At 41.1% G+C, this 20,328-nt stretch overlaps 1 pseudogene; it reads left to right on the top strand.

Moving 5' to 3' along the window:
* Positions 1-8,742: 8,742 nt before the first annotated feature.
* On the top strand, positions 8,743-9,277 carry LOC105999690 (annotated as a pseudogene).
* Positions 9,278-20,328: the final 11,051 nt, after the last annotated feature.

Consider the following 20,328-nt stretch of genomic DNA (forward strand, 5'->3'; position numbering starts at 1 on the left):
TTTCTTTCTTTCTTTCTTTCTTTCTTTCTTTCTTTCTTTCTTTCTTTCTTTCTTTCTTTCTTTCTTTCTTTCTTTCTTTCTTTCTTTCTTTCTTTCGTTCTTTCTTTCTTTCTTTTGTTGGTTGTGAGGCCTGAACTCTGGGCCTGGTCACTGTCTCTCAGCTCTTCAGCTCAAGGCTAGCACTCTACCACTTGAGCCACAGCACCACTTCTGGCTTTCTCTGCTTAAGTGTTACTGAGGAATTGAACCCGTGCAATCGGGCCTCATGCACACAAGGCAAGTGCTCTACCACTGAGCACCCTTCCCTTTCATTTCTGAAACAGAGCAAAAGCATTCACAGGCTGGAAATATGACATGCTTATGTATGAAACAATTCAATATAACCTGAGTGGCTCAAGCCACACATACCAACTGTGTCCTGAGTTCCTGTGAGGGGAACAGCTCCCTCATCTACTCTAAGGGCACTTCTGCTCTTCCAGGGCTCAGTTTCCAAACCATGCTGTTGCTTTGGACCCCTCTTGTTCTCTCCTGCTATAGATCCAACTGGTGAGAAAATCCTGATGGTATCTCGCTCAAGGCATACCGAGAACCAGCCCATTTCTCACTTCCTGTATTGTGACCATTGTGAGCAGAGCTGCCATCATCTTTCTGGGAAGATGGAAATGGTCTCCCAACCCTTCTCTTGACCTTTGTTCCCTAGTCTGTGTTTAAAAACCCACTAGTTCAATGTTCCTGAAAAATGTAAGTAGGTCAATAAATCTTTCCCTCCAAAAACAATATTAAAAACAATTTGCGCTGGGTGCCAGTGGCTCACGGCTGTAATCCTAGCTACTCAGGAGGCTGAGATCTGAGGATAGCAGTGCAAAGCCAGTCCAGGCAGGAAAGTCCATGAGGCTCTTATCTCCAATTAACCACCAGAAAACAGGAAGTGGCTCTGTGGCTCAAGTGGTAGAGTGCTAGCATTGAGCTGAAGGGACAGTGCCCAGGCCCAGAGTTTAAGCCCCATAAACAACAACAACAACAACAACAAAATTCCAATTTGTTTTTCTGCTGATCATTAGACTGTTTTGGTAGACTATGAAAATCTGCTGGTCTTTTATTCAGTAGCACTAACCACTACCAGCTCTTAGCTTTGAACTTATTTCTCTTATATATTCTTAATGACTAAAAAATCCTAGAAATGAGGTAATAGTAGAAATAGGCTGAGATTTCTTTGAGGTTATTAATTTTTATTTCCTGCTGGCTAAATTGGGCCAGTGGGTCTCCTGAGAAGCACAGAGCAGTGATTTTAGCCGAGTCCTGCCAAGCAAAGTCCAAGGGATCCATCCAAGGCTGGCGCAGGAGAGCAGTTGGATGAAAACTGAAAGAACCCCTACGAAGTGGATGGGAAATAAATGAGTCTTGGTTAAGCTTCATTAACCTGCCAGTATTCCCTGCCTCATTCCAGTATTCCACCCCTCATCCATTGTTTCTCCTTCCTGGGGTGCTCTGACAGCTGAGTTCCTAGATCTTTGTACCAAAAAAGCCAATTTAATAATTGTAGTAATATGGGTAGTGACTAATGACTATTAACCACTTATTTGGTACCAGACACTGCTCTAAGCATTTTATAGTCATTCATTCACTCATTTTTAATAAGTTTTTTATTGTGAAAATACTGTGCAGAGGGATTACAGTTACATGAGCAAGGTAATGAGTACATTTCTTACCAAGCATTGCTGTCTCCTCCTTTGTTTTTCCCCTACCATCCCTGCCCTCCCATCTCCACAACTACACTCCCCCCCTCCATTCACCCATTCTATTCTATATATTGAGTACTCACTGCATACTTCAGGAAACAAAATAAAAATCAAAGCTCATGCATTCTGGCATAGAGAAGCAGAAAGCATACACTAACCATAATGAACAAGTAAAGTACCCGTTAGAAGGTGTTGGAGAAGAAGGGGTTGCTGGGAGGCAGAGATCACAAGATCATCTTGTTGTTCCAGGTAGAAAATATTGAAGAAATGACATGTGAGCGGAGATAACTATGTAGGAGGGGGGGTCTTGAGGACATAGTGTTTGGGGGCAAAGAAATCTATCAGAGCAAGGACTTTGAGGTGTCAGCAACCCGGTTACGTTAGGGCCAAGAAGGCACCATGTGAGTAGTGTGAAAGGAGGAGGAGAACAGAAGGATAAGGACGGAGACAAAGGGGTGGAGTGAGGCCAGAGTCTCTGCAGGGCTCAACATTCTCTCTGAGTCAAGTTAGACAAGACAGGGGGACACTGGAATTGAAAGGGAGCTGACCTGATGCAGTTAGTGTTTTATAAAAATCTCTTGGACTGCTGTGTGGGACTAGACTGAATGATGCCAGGACAGAGGGAGACAAGTTAGGGAGCTACTGATGACAGGGGTGGTGGAGAAGCCCGCTGGCAGCTCCACAGAGGGTGAGAAGGAGGGCAATTTTAAAGTGCATTTTAAGACTGGAGCCAACAGGATTTCTTGATTTAGTGATTTGAGAGAAAGCCAAGAGTTAAAAATGATACCAGATTCTGACCGGAGAACCTAGATGAGCAGGGTTGTCTTTTACTGAGATGGAGATGAACATTGGTGAACAGGCTCTTTTAGAGGAAGATGGAAACTTCACTTTGGGACATACTAAGTTTGTAGTGTCTATTACAGGGACAGTTAGCTATGTGAGTAGGGAGTTCAGAAAAGCCCAGTGAAGGTGTAAACATACCAATCGTTGACATATACAACATAATGAACCCTTGAGCCCAAGCTGGGTACATTGGCTCCCATCTGTAATCCCAACTACGCATGAGGCAGAGATGGAAAGGGTCAGAGTTCAAGACCAGCCAGGGCAAAAATTAAGCCTCATGTCAACAAAAGAAACTGGGAATGATGGTACATGCTTTCTATCCCAGTTATGGTCTATGTGGGTCTCAGAAAAATGTGGAAGCCTGTATCAAAAAATAACTCAATAGCTAAAAGATGTCTGCACATAGCAAGTAGGAGGTCTTGAGGTCAACCCCAGTACTACCATAAACAAAGAAACCAGCAAACAAATAAGGATGGGATATGTAAGAACCCGTGCAGATGTTGCTGAGAGCCAGACATGCATCATGGGAAGATTCAGATATTTCTGGGTTGGCTTCTAGGGTAGCTGCTAAGCTTCCAACACCAAGGACAACCAACTGAGCGGCTTACATAGTGGAAACTCCCTTCCCACAGTTCTGGAGGAAAAAGGTTCAGATCAAGCTGTCAGTAATGGTTGGTCCTTCTAAGAGCTTGGAGGAAGAATGTATTCCACGCTTCTCTGCTAGCTTCTGGTTTTGCTGGTAGTCTGTGTTTCCTTGGCTTACAGGCACATCACTGTGAGCTCAGCCCCATTGTTATTAGACATTTCCCCATGACCTGGGAAAACATTTCCATTCCTTTAAGGATCAATCATATTTAGGTCAGGGCCCATCTGCTTCAGGATGACCTCAACTCATATCTGCAACAACCCTATTTGCAAATAGGGTCACCTTCTGAAGTACAGTGGGTTAAGATTTCAACATATGAATTTCCTGAGTACAAAGCTCAAGACGTCACAGCCTCCAACAGGAAATCGACAACTCATCATAAGTAATAGAAGAGAAGAAAGACCATTTGTGTGAAAGTGCTGCCAGGTTTACAGATACATTTGTGAGAGTTCCTAAAAATGCTCTTTTGATTGCTTCAATTTTCTCCACAATCTGAAAAGCAAAGTCATTAGCTGAAGGTGTGAGTGATGGTGGACTGAGGAAAGAGGAGTTGTGAAATTGTTTCTAGCAGCTGGGCAAGGGAGAAGATGAGGGAAGTGCAATATGGCAGCCAGGCAGCCTGAAGGGCGCACCTGTTGTACTGTCTTAAAATTTAAGCAAAACCGTTTGTATATGCTTATAAATTGTTTTCACACACTATGCAGCAGCATGTGGGAAAGAGAGTTATGAGTAAGGAGGTTTGTGGTTTTACCATGTGGGTATAGGGTTTGGGAGAGAAGAATAGGCAAGGGAGAGGAGATCGGAAGATATAATAACAGGTCCTGGAAATAAAACCAGGTAAGAGGAAGAGAGGACACTACATGGGGATGCTATGACTACTCTGATTGTATGGATCAGGAAAGGGAAACCCAGGACAATTCAAGGTTGTGTAAGATTCCATCCATGGCAGAATGGGAATCCAAACTCAGAGCCTATGGTCTTAACTTGTAAGAGAGACAGGGCAAAAGCAGGAAGATGGCACTGCATATATCTGGAGACCATTCTCTCAGTTGCTTTTGTAAAACAATGCATTTCTAGTTCCTGTGACATTCTATGATTGTAATGATTTCTTCCTCTTTGGAGAAGTATTGAATTGGAGGGATTGGAGTGGATTGAATTCAGGGTCTCTGGCTTGCTAGACAGGCATTTCAATTCTATCACCTGAGTCATACCCCCTAGACATTGTGTGTGTGTGTGTGTGTGTGTGTGTGTGTGTGTGTGTGTACTTTGTTTTATGTTTTTTTCAGATATGGTCTTGTGATTTTTGTCTTAGCTTCAGATGACAATCTTCCTACATTTACCTTAGGAGTAGCTGAGATTACACATGTGTACCACTGTAACTGGCTTACAAAAGAATCTTTTCTATTTGATTCTACCTATCTTCATTTTCCTTTTGTTTCTTTCCTTAAAAGTATGAAGGGTTTCACTGTTCACCAAATATTTTATATTCATTTCTCACTTTCTGATATCAATGATCATTCTTGCTTTACTTTTTTCTTTTGAGACAGTCTTGTATGTCGTCCAGGCCAGACTCAAACTCACCTTCTTCCTGCCAAGTTCTGTGAAGCTTAACACTCGCCTTCCACTTTCACCATAAGATAATGAAGTTGAAAATGCTAAAGAGATAAACCCAGCAATTGGATAATAGTAAATCTAGACTTTAAATCAAAACCTTTGACTTTAGATTCTGTTTTATTTCTACCTCCTAAAATACTTAGAAAAATATTGTGTATTTCTGAACTTGAAATTGGATGAATTGGAAAGTAGAAGAACATTGACCTGGGAAAGTTCAGGAACTGAGATGATCATCTCTCTGGAGTTCTGAAGAACAAATTTCAACCAGATTGTGATGTTGCAGCAAGTAACTACCACCACCTTCCACTTTTGATTCTAGATACATCCAGGAATTAATGAATATGTTAATGGAAGGAAGACTGGACAAATGTTTTAGTTATGATATACACATGGTTTCTACACTATTGTTTACGTCATGTGTAGTATAATAGGTTAAGTTGGTTTATTTGCTTTTGGAGATACCTTTTGATATTGATCAAAATCCCCCTCAAATTTTTGGTAAATATTCTTAGTAAAGGATATCTATTCAAATGTTCAATGTTATTCATTCACCATCAAACTTTTACTGAGCTAATTTCATATACTGGAAAATGTTCTAGAACTTTTGTTCATCCTAGAATGGACCTATAAACAAATTTCCTGTAAATTCTACAGGAGACAACTACTCTAATTTCTATGGAGCACTGAGCTGAGATTGACCAAATACTTCGGTAGAAGAGGGCAGATTTTATGTTGGAGGTAACACTTAAAATTCCCTTTTTTGTTTTTTTGTGATTCTGAGGTTTGAATTTAGGGTCTTGCCCTTGCTAGATAGTTCTATCACTTGAGCCATACTGCCGATCCTTTTTAAAATTTAGATTTATTTTTCAGGTAGGGTCTCCAATTTTTGCCTGGAGCTGGCTTCAGACAGCAATACACCCATTCTCATTGTCTCTAGTAGCCATGATTGCAGACATATATCACTATACCTGGCCATGATATTTAAACTTCTTGGGAGGATTATTTTTTCAGGCAGTATGGAAATAATGGCCCTTCAGGAACCCTCATAGCTTTGTCCCCAGAACAATCTTAACATGACCCTCAACACTTGTAATGACAAAACAGATACCCTTAGCTTTTAATACTACCAAAAAGCAGAATGATGCCGGGCTCTGGTGGTTCATGCCTGCAATCCTGACTACTCAGGAAGCTGAGATCTCAAGATCACAGTTGGAAGCAAGCCAGGGTAGGAAAGTCCTTGAAATTTATCTATAGTTAAGCACCCAAACCAAACTAAACCACCCCCCCCCAAAAAAAAACTCCAAAAGACAGAAGTGGAGTAGTTCAAGTGGTAGAACACTACCTTTGAGCCTAAAAGCTCAAGGACAGAACCTGAGTTCAAGCCCCAGAACTGGTGCACACACACACACACACACACACACACACACACATGTAGAAAGATTTCCTGAGCTCTGAGAGACCATGAAATCTAGGACATACACAGTATAACTAACAGAAAAAGAGCATGAACAGGCAAGACTGAGGGCTCATTTGGGCTCATTGAGATGGTAGGTTTACTCAGTTTTGTAGCCAATCATATGTTTCTCCAACTAATAGGGGAAAAAAGACAAAATGTTCCTATTTCAGAGAGAACAGAGGCCTAAGATGGAGGAAAATGGGCCAGTTATCTGCTTCCTGATAGATGTTTCTCCCTGAGCCACAGTTCATAAGTTATTGCTGGCTATAATAGAGTTTTGGATGTTTTCTTCAATATATTTTCTTTTCAATGTGCTGTAACTTCTACAATGAACATGTTCTGCTTAGCATGAGCCAGTGGCTCATGCCTAGTTCTAGCTACTCAGGAGGCTGAGATCTGGGGATCTCAGTTGAAAGCCAGCCCAGGTTAAAAAAAAAAGCCTGCAACCCCTCTGTACAGTATCTTTACAATAAAAAATATTAAGAACAAAAAATGGCTGCACGATTCTTATTACCAATTAACTATCAAAAAAGCCAGACGTGGGGCTGTGGCTCAAGTGGTAGAGCACTAGCCTTGAGCAAAGAAGCTCAGAACAGAGCCTGGGCCCTGAACTCAATCCCCAGAACTGGCAATGAGTACCAATGAGTCTCATTTACCAGCCCTGGGGAAACCTTACAGATTCATCCTGGGGAAGAAGGAAGTCCTGGGCAACATGGCTGGTCACTGGGTCTCTTTGGCTCCTTCCTCCATATGGAAAGCTACAGAGGCCAGCTGTCCCTCTAGTGTTCTATTCCTACACAGACCCCATGAGGTCTGTGCCCTGAGCAAGGCAGCTTTGTGCCCAAGCAGACAAGCACATCTATGGAACCCAGCCTGATGGCAGATTTGCATTTTGTCTAACTTCTGCAATCAAGAGGATGTGAAGAAAATAGAGGTACATTGTGCTATCAGGTCTCTCTCATCTCATAGCTTGCTAATGTGATTGACAATCCTAGCATGAACATTCTGCCTTTCAGCTTCAATCTTTCTCTAAATGAATATTGATGCTGTGTTTACCTTCAATTAATATTCCTCACGATAAAGGAATTATACTCATTCATTTATAATTATATCCCTTTTGCATAAACAGGCTTTTAATAAGAGACCTGCTAGAGTGAATAAAATAAGTTCTCTGCCCTCAGCCTTGTTTGAGGCCAGGAAAGCTGCATGGACACTTGATAATGGGGATTTTATTTATTCTGTTACCTTGGGCTGTGGGAGAAGCCAGAGATGGAAAGTTAGTCTTTAAATTCTAGCTCCAGCTCTGTGGGTTTTCAGGCTAAATTCCTTTTCCTCCCCAACTTCAGCTTTTTCTTTGTCTGAAAAATGGGGAATAGACCCAAGCAAATGATTTTCTTCTATGGCTACATGTATGGATCAGCTGGAGGACTTATTTAAAAGTACAAAAACCCAGACAACGTTCCAAACCAACCACATGAAAAGCTCTATGTGGGTTTTTTGGAGGGATGGGGTGGTAGGATTTTGAGATTTGAACACATTCCTTGTGCCTGCTTAGGCAGGCACTCAACCATTGGAGTCATGCCCATATTCTTGTTTTGTTTTATTTATTTTTCTGAAATAGTTTCTCAATTTTTCCCCCAGGGCAAGTTTTGGACTGGGATGCCCCTATGTGTATCTATTCTTAACTAGTATTTTAGGAATGAACCATAAAACTTAGCCCTGTGTGTTGTATTAAAAAAGTAAACCCTTGGGGCTGGGAAGGTAGCTTAGTGGTAGAGTGCTTGCCTGGCATGCATGAGGCCCTGGGTTCGATTCCTCAGCACCACATAGGCAGAAAAACCCTGAAGTGGTGTTATGGCTCAAGTGATAGAGCACTAGCCTTGAGCTGAAGATCTGAGGGAGAGTGCCCAGGCCCCACGACCGTCCAAAAACAAAACAAAACAAAAAACAAACAAACCAATTAGACCTCTTTTGAAAACATCAGGGTTCTAACCACTGATCTGGATTTCATTCTGGGTGCTGTGGCTCCTGCTTGGGTTGCAGATTGCACAGGGCTCAGAGGAAGGCAGACCTGGGCCCCAGCCTCAGCTTTGGTCTGTCCTGTGTTCTCGGTGCTTATAGTTCCCTTTTTGTGAACAGCTCAGTGATGCTTTATTTGCCACAGAAAGGAGGGAGCAGCTCTTTCTCTTCCTGTGAACAGTCTGAGGTGACCTGTGAAAATGATTCTCTACTCTCTCTTTTTTGCTAGTCCTGGGCTTGAATTCAGGGTCTGGGCACTGTCCCTGAGAGCTTCTTTTGCTCAAGGTTAGCACTCTACCACTTGAACCATAGCACCACTTCTAGATTTTTCTGTTTATGTGGTACAGAGGAATCCAACCCAGGGCTTCATGCATGCTAGGCAAGCATGTTACCACTAAGCCCCATTCCCAGCCCTTCTCTACTCTCTTCACCCAGAAAACCTCACAAAATCATGCAAGTCCAGAGGTTCAAATCTTTGTATTCATTTTAAGAACACCAGAGAAATAGCCCAGGCCACCCAGGATATGCATATCTGAAAAGCTACCACATATCTGAAAGATGTCACTTTAAAGAAGCAGTGGGTGCCATTCTGGTGTCACAAATGGTAGAGTCAGCAGGTGTGCCAAGGCCAGACAGTGGGGCTGGACAAGGGTTGATGGCCCCAAAAGAGTGCTGAACTTCTGCTGTACATGCTTACATATGCAGAGTGATGCCGAACTGAAGGGTTTAGATGTAGACTCCCTGGTCACTGAATACCTCCAGGTGAACAAAGTACCCAAGATGTGCCACTGAATTTACGGAGCCCATGGGAGAATTAACCTATCCATGAGCTCCCCCTGCCACACTGATTTGGTCATTACTGAAAAGGAGCAAATTGTTCCTAAAGAAGAGGTGATTGGACAGAAGAAAGAGGTATACCAGAAGAAATGGAGGAAATAAAAACTTATGGCATGGGAATAAATTTAGCATAAAATAAATGCAAATAGGAAGTAGTGCTGTAGCTCAAGTGGTAGAGTGCTAGCCTTGAAGCTGAATTGCTAAGGGACAGCGCCCAGGCCCAGAGTTCAAGCCCCATGACTGACAATTGTATTATTAATATCATAAATATTCTGGCTAAATAAAAAATGCAAATAAATGAAAAAACAAGAAAGAAGGGAGCAATATTCACTGGGCCTTTGCTATTACGCTGGGACAATCCAGCATTTCATTTGTTGGGAATCAGATATATAGTGTAAGTTTACTGTGTGCCAGGCAAGATTTTAATAGTGATGAACAAAGAGGTTTCTGGCTCCATGAAATTTATGATCTGGAGAATGACTTTAAACCAATAACTAGTTATTACATAAATTTAAGGAGACACATAGGAAAAATGGCAATTAGACTTGATCGGTGGTTTTCACTCATGATTGCTTACAGGGATCACTAGAGGATTATTTTAAAATAGCAAAGTACAAGTTCCTACCAGAGCACACAGTAGAAGGGGTGGAATGTTGGTGACAGAAATCTGTATTGTGAATCAATGTTTAAGACGTAAGGCCAAAGGATGTGGAGTTTCTTCAGTTAATTGATGCTGTGTTAGTTGGCTTTCTGATGCTATGATAAAATACTTGAGATAAACAACTTAGAGGAAAAGGGAATTTATTTTGGTTTATACTTTTAGTTCATGATTTGCTGACGCCATGATGGTAGGCCAGAACATCATGAGAGAGAGAGAGAGAGAGAGAGAGAGTCTCCCCTCAACCATCAACCATTGCTATCTTGGAATCTCTCACCAACACACTTGGAAGTATATCTCACTAATCTTCTAGGTGTCTCTCAATCTAACAAGGTGACAACAAGATTAACCATCATAACTAGGGTGTGTGGCTGAAGAGGTAGGGCACCTGCGTAGCAATCATGAGACCCTGAGTTCAAAGCATAGTATTACCAAAACATTAACCATCACTAACAGCTGGGCAGAGTGGCCCATTCCTGTAATTCCAGCACTTGGAAAGCTGAGACAGGAGAAATGTTAGTTTGAGGCTAGTAAGGGCTACATAGTGAGATTCTATTACAAACTAATGAACAACTATTACAGAAAGGGATAGGAGATGGGTAATTCTTTCAAAGGCAAATATTGTCACTTCTGTTTCACACATGAGCGAACAAAGACACAGAGAGGCCCGGTGCTTTTCCTGAGTCCCAGACCAACTACTCTGCTTCTGGCTTTTCAGCTGAGAGGGATATTAGAAACCACAATGAACTTGACAGGGTAGGATTCCAATGGGAATGAGGAGAGAATGAAGCAAAGATTTAGAAAAGGCAAACTTCAGGGAGAAAATGCCATTGGTTTGGTTGGGCAAAAGATCACATGTAGTTCTGAAAAGGGAGTGTATCACAGTGTCTAATATGAGCTCAGAAGGTGTTCACTGCTCTGTGGGGGTGATAGTATGATAAAAGAAGGGGCTCACTGATACAAGATGGCGGACTATCCAGCAGATGGCCCACAGTAATCTTGAGCTACTCATAGGTTTCCTATCATTAATCAAGGGTTTACACTGAACTTAAGACCAAACTATGTAAGGCAGGGCTGGAGGAGAATATCATGCAGCTCACCTAGGGAGCAAGAGGGACATCACCTCTTGGCATTGGTGGTTTAAATGTGGGAAGACTCAGTAGGTCAGAGGCAACTCAATGTCATGTGACCTAGATGCTGAAGTTCAGAACTTTAGCCTGAGAATTGGATCAGTTCTGGAAGCTGTGGTAGGTCTTCCTTGAGTATGGTGCTCATGTGGTTCCTATTTTTGGGAAGCAGGTGTGCACAGGAGAGGTGAGCAGAGGCTAACATTCATTCAATGGTTCTTAGTTAGCACAAAGGTCTGACTTCCTTGAGAATTTACCCTAGCTTGTCTAGTGTGGATGGAAATTCTTATAAAACTCCACAAGTAAGTCTTATTAAAAATCACTGATGTAAACCAATTTTCTTTTTTTATTATTGTGAAAATACTGTACAGAGGGGTTATAATTACATGGGCAAGGTAATGAGTACATTTCTTATCAAGCATTGTAGCCTCCTCCTTTGTTTCCCCTTCCCATTCCATCCTTCCCCCCACCCCCCCACCCAACCCTCCCCCCCGAAAAAAACAATTTTCTTTCTTACTTTCTTTTTTAGTTTTCAGATGGGAGGGTAGAAGCATAGAGTGAAGTGACTTGCCCAGGCTATACAACTATTATTGGAAGGAATACGCATAGAACGCTGTTTTCTTCAATCCAAGTTCAATATACTTCACTGTTTATGTTAAGGAATAACATTAACAGTCACAACAACTCCTTCAGCTCATTCATTTATGGGCTTATTTATTTAGGGGCTTCTGGGCTCATGACATTGTTTGACCTTCAGGACTAGGATGAAGCAATTAGAGGCTGTGTGAAGGGAAATGATTTTCATGCCCAAAGTCCTATGGCTGACCTGGGACAAGAATTTACTCCCCCTTTTTTCCTTCTGAGAAATTTGTCTCATTCACGCACTGGATTATAAAGCTAATGCCTTGGTTTTTCTCCCAGGAAGCAAGACCTGACCTTTCTCAGCCTGAATGTTCTAATGGCCCCCATCCATTTCCTGTGTGTGTCACCCAACCATCCTCTAATGGAGTGCTGCAGTAAGGCTAACGGAGAGCCTGGTAATTAATGGAACAGAGGCATGAGTGACATTTGGACAACTGGCTTGCATTTGGTACCCCAAGGGTTCCAGTAACCGGAGTCCAAGTGCCAAGCCCATCAAGCTCAAGTGTCACCGAGGTCTGAGCTCAGCTGCTCCCTTAGTATTTGCAAAATGTCCTGCCCACACTCTTCTCCCAGCATCCTCACTGGACCATTTTCAGGAACAGATGAGCTGAGGTTACATGCAGCTGATCCCAGACTTGCTGGTTAATTATCTTTGCCTGTAATTAGTGTTTTCTTTATCTTGCTTCTAACCAACTCTCACAGTTAATGCAACAACTTTTGCTTCAGAGGCTCGAAGGAGTGTGTGGAATAAAACTGTTTTGTGGTGGCAACTGTTTGGAGGCATTGCATCCACTCACTACCCTATCACTCTAGCCAGATCCCCACACAGTCTCTCTACCTCACACTCCACATCAGTCTTGAAGGCTTGCCAAGTTTCTCTCCTGAACTGTTCTCAAAGGTCTCTGTGCCTCTCCATCTTGTGTCCTCTCATTTGCTCAAGCCTCATTCATCATCCTCTACTTGAACTCTTATAGTACTTCTCCAGTGGACTGTTCTATCCTGGTCCTACAGGTGTCTTCTCTATAGTGTAGACGAATAATCTTTTCACTGACTGTCTGGCTATGTCAATCTTCTACATAAATCCCATCCATCTGAGTTTGGCATGTAATGTCCTGTGAAATACAACCTGTCTAGTTTTTCAAATTTCTCTACTACCTCTTCCCCACTCCCAGATTTTGTAGTCTGCTAATATAGAATGTCTGTAATTGTCTCCTTTCTCCATATACATCCCAACACAGATGTACATGTGCACACGTCTTATCCATGCATAAGAACATATTATCCACCCATCCTGCTGCTCTATCATCAGAAGATGTGGTCAGAAGGGCATCTTGTTGACACCTTAGGCAAAAGCCTTAGGAACCATCTGGAGTGAAGTAGAAGAGAAAAGACTGATCTGTGTTTTTTGTTTGTTTTTGTTTTTGTTTGAAGGTATGGAGGCTTGAACTGAAGGCCTTGCGCTTTTGCTCAGCTTTTTTGCTCAAAGCATGCTACCACTTGAAACACACCTCCACTTTTAGCTGTTGTAAATTTTATTTTATTTATTGTAAAAATGTTTTACAGAGGGGTTAAAGTTATATATGTCAAGTAATAAGTGCATTTCTTTTTTAACAGTATCACCTCTTCCCTTGTTTTCTCCCAATTTTTCCTACCTGACTCTCCTTCTCCACAAGCTAGATAGTTCATTTTCAACGTAGTATCTAGTGAGTATCACTGCTGCATTTGTTCAGCCTTTGTCCCACCGTTTCTTACCTTCCTCCAAACAGATGAACTTACATACAAGACAAAAGGTACAGAAATAAAAAACAAAGGAGAGAAAGAAAAAAAGAAAAATAACAAAAAACTTCTTGTTTCCATTTCTTGAAGTTCATTTTGATAAACAGTATTTTATATGATCATATTCACATAGCTATCAAGTTTTTGTGATCCTCTTCTATAGACCACAAACAAGGCCACACTAAAGCTATCAGCACAACCATGTTCATTGCAGCCCTGTTTACCATATCCAAGATAAACAATCAACCTATATGCCCCTCAGTGGATGAATGCATCAAGAAAATGTGGTATATATACAGAATGGAATTTTATGTTTCTATCAGAAAGAATGATATTGTGCTACTTGTAAAGAAATGGAAAGACTTGGAAAAAATTATATTAAGCAAAGTAAGCCAGACCAAAAGAACATAGATTACATGGTTTCCCTCATTTCTTTTTCTTTTTTTAATTGTGAGAATAGCATACAGAGGAGTTACAATTACATGGGCAAGATAACAAGTACATTTCTTATCAAGCATTGTTGCCTCCTCTTTGTTTCCCCTTTCCATCCCTTCCCATACTCACCCCTCCCCTACCCGATCCTCCCCCCATCCCCCACCAAAGTTGTAAAGTTCGTTTTTCAACATAATGACTTGTACATTTCATTGTTGCAATGGGTCCACCTGTATCCTAGTTAAACGATTTGTTTTTTCCCTTCCCCTCCACAAATTATACCAATATCAAATACAGTGAAAGCAGGGGTTACACCGTGGGGACATACAAAGCAACAATCATTTTATAAATATGTTAGAAACAATTGCATGAAAGGAAAACAAAAAACAAAAAAAATTTGAACACTTATCTTGGGGTTCATTCCCCCAACATCAACTTATCTGACTGTTTCTGCTTGACTCAGATATAAACTAGTTATTGCAAATAAGGGAAACCATGGGACCTATGTTTCTTTGGGCCTGGCTTACTTCACTTAATATAATTTTTTCCAAGTCTTTCCATTTCTTAACAAATGGGGCAATGTCACTCTTTCTGCTGGAGGCATAGAATTCCATTGTATATATATACCACATTTTCTTGATTCATTCATCTACTGAGGGGCATCTGGGTTGGTTCCATATCTTAGCTATGGTAAATAATGCTGCAATAAACATAGTTGTGCTGGTAGCTTTAGTGTGGTCTTGTTTGTAAACATTTGGGTAAATGCCCAAAAGTAGGATTAACAGGTCATAGGGGAGCTCTATGTGGAGTCTTTTGAGGAACCTCCGTACTGCTTTCCAAAGTGGTTGAACAAGTTTACACTCCCACCAACAATGCAGTAAGGTTCCCTTCTGTCCACATCCCCTCCAGCATCTGTTGTTATTAGAGTTCTTGATTATGGCCATTCTAACTGGGGTGAGGTGGTATCTCAATGTTGTTTTCCCTCATTTGTTATAACTGGACTGTGCCTATAAATCTACAAGTAAATACACTGGATGGTAAAAGGCAAAACATTATATTTGGATATGATAAATTATACAAGACTTTAAACATTCACACATTGAAGATAAAAGTCTCATGGACTTTTCTGCCCTGGCTGGCTTAGAATTGTGATTCTCAGGTCTCGGCCTCCTGAGTAGTTAGTATTACAAGCAAGAGCCATTAAATGCCCAGCTTTCATGTGGTTTTGACACTAAAACTTGTAATTTTATTTCAGTGTAATAGCAAATTTGACCATTGATGTTGTTTGAGCCTGAGACATCTGTAGTATTCCATGGATCCTGTCCCCAGTGTCTACCCTGGTCTTAGTATGGGAATCAATTTAACCTCAGATGACATGTGGACCCCAAGATTTTGTAAATCTTGGATACAAACACCATTTTCTATTTCCAGAAAAAATTCTACTTGAGAAGAATAGGCAAATAATTAGACTAGTGTCAAGATGCTACCTGGCCTTTAGTTGGGAAGCCAAGGCCCAGTTTGCTGGAGTAGAGGCCTGCCATGCTGTCTTCATGCCTCATTCTCAGATATGCCAGGCAGAGTTACAGGCTTCCTGAGTACTATGGCTGTTATAGGCAAGTCAGTGAATTTACCTGAGACATTACCAAAATGCAGAAATCATGTCCAGTCCTAGAAGGCTAAGGGCTGTCATTGGGTTGTTGAGAAATGTCCATATTTCCATTGTGTGACGGGGAGAGAGAGAGACAGAGACAGAGACAGAGACAGAGACAGACAGAGAGAGAGAGACAGACAGAGAGAGAGACACAGAGAGAGAGAGAGAGAGAGAGAGACAGAGAGAGAGAAATTTCACTGCAGTGTGATTTTCCCTCATGTGCTAAGGGTGTTGAGGTCACTGGCAGTTCTAAAGTAAGTCCCATGATGAGAAGACATCAAGTCTTCTGCTTTTGTGCTTCTCAAAGCATTCTTAGAAGACACAGTGCTGGATACATGATAGCTCCATGGGTAATCGTTAAGAAAACAAGTTGCTTTGCACTTTCAAGATTGATGTGGCAGATGGAACACTGGTCTCATATTAAGGACCTGGTTTATGCCTGTCTTCCCAGTTCTGTGATGTTAGACAAATCTCTTCTTTTAAGGCTCAGACTGTATGATAAAAGGAAATACTCTTTGTTGCAGTAGGAATTTTCCTGATTTTTCTATATTATCTATAAAGGGCTAGATTTTTTTATGCTTTGTAAACTACATGGTATCTCCTGCAGCTTCTCAGCACTGAAACACTGTTAAATGCACAGCAGAGATAATGAATAAATAAGTGAAAAGTTTCAGTAGATCATTATTTATAAAATGAGTGGTAAGCTGAACTTTCACCTAGCCCTGGTTTGTAGACTCTTGTTCTACCCTATCTATTTTCCAAAAACATGTCTTCTTCAGTTTGCTGTAGGTGGTAGTGGGGGCCCCATTCTAGTCCAGGAAGTCATTTCCTTTGGGGCAAAGCTGTACATTCCTCCTCTGCCTAAGACTTCCCTTAGATCATTTCAGGGTTCTGTTTAACTCAGAGTTAAGAACCATGTGGTAAAAAAAATGACAACAGTTGATAGTTTTCACTTCTGTCAAAGAACTCTAGGTTTACTAGATATACCAAAACTACTATGGTTTGGATAATTGTCTCCTATGGCCCTTATGCCAAAGACTGGGTTACTAGCCTATGAAGTTGTCAGGAGTTAATGGAGCAGGTGGAACATAGGGGAAGAAGTCTAGTCACTACACACATACCCCTTGAAGAGGATTTTGAGATTATACTCCTTCCTGTCTGTTTTTGCTTCCAACCACAAGGAGATGAAGACTTCCTCTACCTCACGATCTGGTCACCATGTGTAAACTCACCACAGCCCCATGAGTAACAGGATCATGCAACCATGAAATGAAAGCTCTAACCCTGCCTGTCAAATAAACCATTCCTCTTTTTGTGCTGGTCCTGGGACTTGAACTCAGGATCTGGGTGCTATCCCTGAGCCTCTTAGTGCTCAAAGCTAGCACTCTACCACTTGCGTCACAACATCACTTCTGCCTTTATTTCTGAATAGCTTATTAGAGATCAGAGACTTACAGGCTCTTCTTCCCAGTCTGGTTTCAACAGTGATCCTCAGATCTCAGCCTCCTGAATATCTAGGATTACAAGTGTGAGTTACCAGGTGCCCAGCTACCATTCCTCTTTTAAAGTTGATTCTTTTAGGCATATTGCTACATTAATGGAACATTAACTATTACTTTGATGCATGGAAAATGCAGTTTGTAGGAAATAGGTTAAATATTTTCTTTCATCACAAAAGCATGAGAAAGTTTCTAGAGTAAGGCATATTTAACTCTTAAATTTGTTATCCAGTGTCCTCTTGATCTAGCATTGGTAGCAGTTACATATCACCATAACCACCACCAGCTGTTGTATCAGTTCTAAACATTTCTAAGCTATGTAACTTGAACTTTTCTATGCCTCAGTTTCTCCAATCAAATGAAATAACTGTCTTAAGAATATTGTGTATCTTCTAGAATATAGCAAAAATTGGTTAAATACCTTCTTTTGACTCCTTGTCTCATGAACATTTCCTGTACTTACTCACTTTTCAGGTAAGATGTTAGTGTATCTCTTCCTCTCATTATTCTAAATTGAGCATAGATACTGATTGGCCAGGAAATTTTCCCTGATTCTTCTCAAGAGAAACAACATTCCTATGTCCCACTCACCCCTTAACCTTGTTCTACTTATCACAGTGATTTTTCTACTTTGTCACAGTCTTCCGGCATTTGAAACTGTAAATACTTTAGGGGCAAAATGTGTCATTAAGTGGGTTGGTAAATGTGCTATTAATAGGGTTATTGATTCTTTGAGGGTTTAGTTTCTTAACGTTTTGCATATTCTGGCTATCAGGCCATTGTCCATTGTATAGCTGGCAAAGATCTCCTATTCTATAGGCTGCCTGTCTTTTTAGCTTATTAGCTATGTCCTGTGTTGTGCAGAAACTTTTTAGCTTGGTGTGGTCCCATCTGCCAATTCTCTTGATTTGTAGAGGCCCTGAAATTCTTCTTAGAAAATAGAATGCTAAAAAATTCTAAAGTTTCTTTCACTTCTTCCTGTAGTAGTTTCAGGTTTTACATTAAGGTCTTTCATCCATTTGAATTGATATTTGGAAATTAAGGACATTATTTTAAATATGGAATTACATTTACTTTTAGTGGTGGCTATCAACTGGTGTATATTGTGTCTAATTATGAAGTGAAGTGATTCTTGACTAGCAACTTCTTGAAAAGCTCCCAGAGCCAGGGTGCCAGTGGCTCATGCTGGTAAACCTAAGAATTCAGGAGGCTGAGATCTGAAGTTCTGGTTTGAAGCCAGCCCAGGCCATAAAGTCCATGAACCTCTTATCTCACAAAACAACCCAAAAGCTGAAGTGGAGTTATGGCTCAAGTGGTAGGGCACTAGCCTTGAGTACAAAGCCCAGGTACAGTGCCCAGGCCTGGAAAGCTCAAGAACATTGCTCAGGCCCTAAGTTCAAGCTCCAGGACTGCTGGCACAAAAAAGGAAGGAAGGAAAAAAGAAAAGAAGGAAGGAAGGAAGGAAAGAAGGAAGGAAGGAAGGAAGGGAGAGAGTGAGGGAGGGAGGCAGGGAGGCAGGGAGGCAGGGAGGGAAAGAATTCTTTCAACAGAAACTTACTAAACAACTATTAAGTTCTGGGCCCTGGATGAGACAGAGAGAGACACAGCTGGGAGAGGGACGGAAACGCTGACCTCTGAGAGCTGAAGAGACAAAGGATCAGGTGGCCTGACGCATCCCACTGAATGGAATTGGACCCCAGGGAAATGGGAATGAAGAATCCTGAAGAAAATCACCTTTGAGTAGAGACCTGACAGGCGGGGCAGGAGCAAGAGAAAGCCTTGTTCCCAGGGCAGTGAACAGTTTGGGTGAATGCTCTGAGTCCACAGGAAGCTGAGCACCTTGGGAGGAGTCTCTCTCCCCACCCCACCCCACACTGGTCTCGTGGAGGTGGAGGGAGAAGTCAAAGTCAAGCTCTGCTGACTTACACTGAACCCGAATTTTATTTGAGAAGAAAGAAAAAAGGAAAAAAAGAAAGAAAGAAAGAAAGAGAGAGAGAAAGAAACAGCCCACAGAACATGAAGACTAACCTCTTATACCTGGAAGAGGTAAAAGTGTCATGATTTGCTAAGTTAGCTAAGTAAGCCAGCTTCTTCCATGTGGATCTGTGACTCTTTCTCATTTATTGCAACAATTAAAATCACCTACCAAAAAAAAATAAAAGGAGAAAGAACTGAACTATCCTATTACAATCAGGCTTTCAAACAATACAACGCAAAGCAAAAAATGCATATTTAATTAAATTGTTCTAATTTGAATACTGGCCAAAAGTTCTATCCACCATTAAGAAACAAAATAACTTTTCTTTTCTGTAAAAACAAGCAAACAACAATGACAACAAAACATGTATCACCAGTGTTCTCTGGGTGTCTTTATGGACCTGAGCCAAGAGTCTCAACATAATAGAGGATTCTTTGTTAATATTGATTGAATGAATGAATTGTTCAACCAACCTCAATAGCCAGACTGATTCTCCCTTCTTTTGCCCTCTGATACTTTGACTTCTGAGGAGGGGGCTGTGTTTAATTTCCAAGGCGCATCTAACAAAACTCATTCACTTTTAGAGTCTATTGCATATGTGAACTTATAGAGACTCCATTTTCTTGATGACTTGTAGTCTATAAACTCATGAATTTATACCACCTCTAGGTACAGGTTGGAGACTTTGAGATCTGAGCCTGCAAATCAGTAGGAGCAGGTTAGCTTGGTGCCTAGGGCGAGAGAATTTGTCAAATTTTGTTAATTAAATTTGGGATCTATTCTTCTCCCAACCTGCCAGGGTGATGCCGATGGGCTGCAACTGGTTATATTGTTGAGCAAATTCCCATCATAATTTTTTTCTGTCTTTAATGGAAAAGAAGACTGTGTGCATCAGCCACATAACAAGGCCATCTTTTACCCCAATTTACAATGAGTATTTGCTCTTATTTGATGTCAAATTCTTGGAATTGAGTTTAACTTGAGAGATTGGTTTTTATTCCCAGGCTTAGGGTTCTTCCAAGTGATAAATGAGTCACCAGCTTTCAGAAAATTGAAACGGGACCTTGAGATTAATGATTATAATGTCCCATGAATCCCTAGAAGGAAGCTGTACAACTTCTTTATGAGCACTTCCAGTGATGAGGAGCTTTGATTCTGTTTTTATTATGACTAATTTTCATCGATATTAACAGTGGCATTCACCTTCATTCTCCTGGTGATTTAATCCAAGAAGGCATTTTCACATTCATATTGTTCGATTTTCACAAATATGGTGGAAAGAAGCCTGAACATATCCCTTTGTTTCATCAAGAAGAAACAAGCTCCTCAAAAGACTCCACATAGAGCTCCCCTATGACCCAGCAGTCCCACTTTTGGGCATTTACCCGAATGATCACAAACAAGACCATAC

Source organism: Dipodomys ordii, unplaced genomic scaffold (genome assembly GCF_000151885.1).
Source record: "Dipodomys ordii isolate 6190 unplaced genomic scaffold, Dord_2.0 Scaffold196, whole genome shotgun sequence".
NCBI classification, from domain to species: domain Eukaryota; kingdom Metazoa; phylum Chordata; class Mammalia; order Rodentia; family Heteromyidae; genus Dipodomys; species Dipodomys ordii.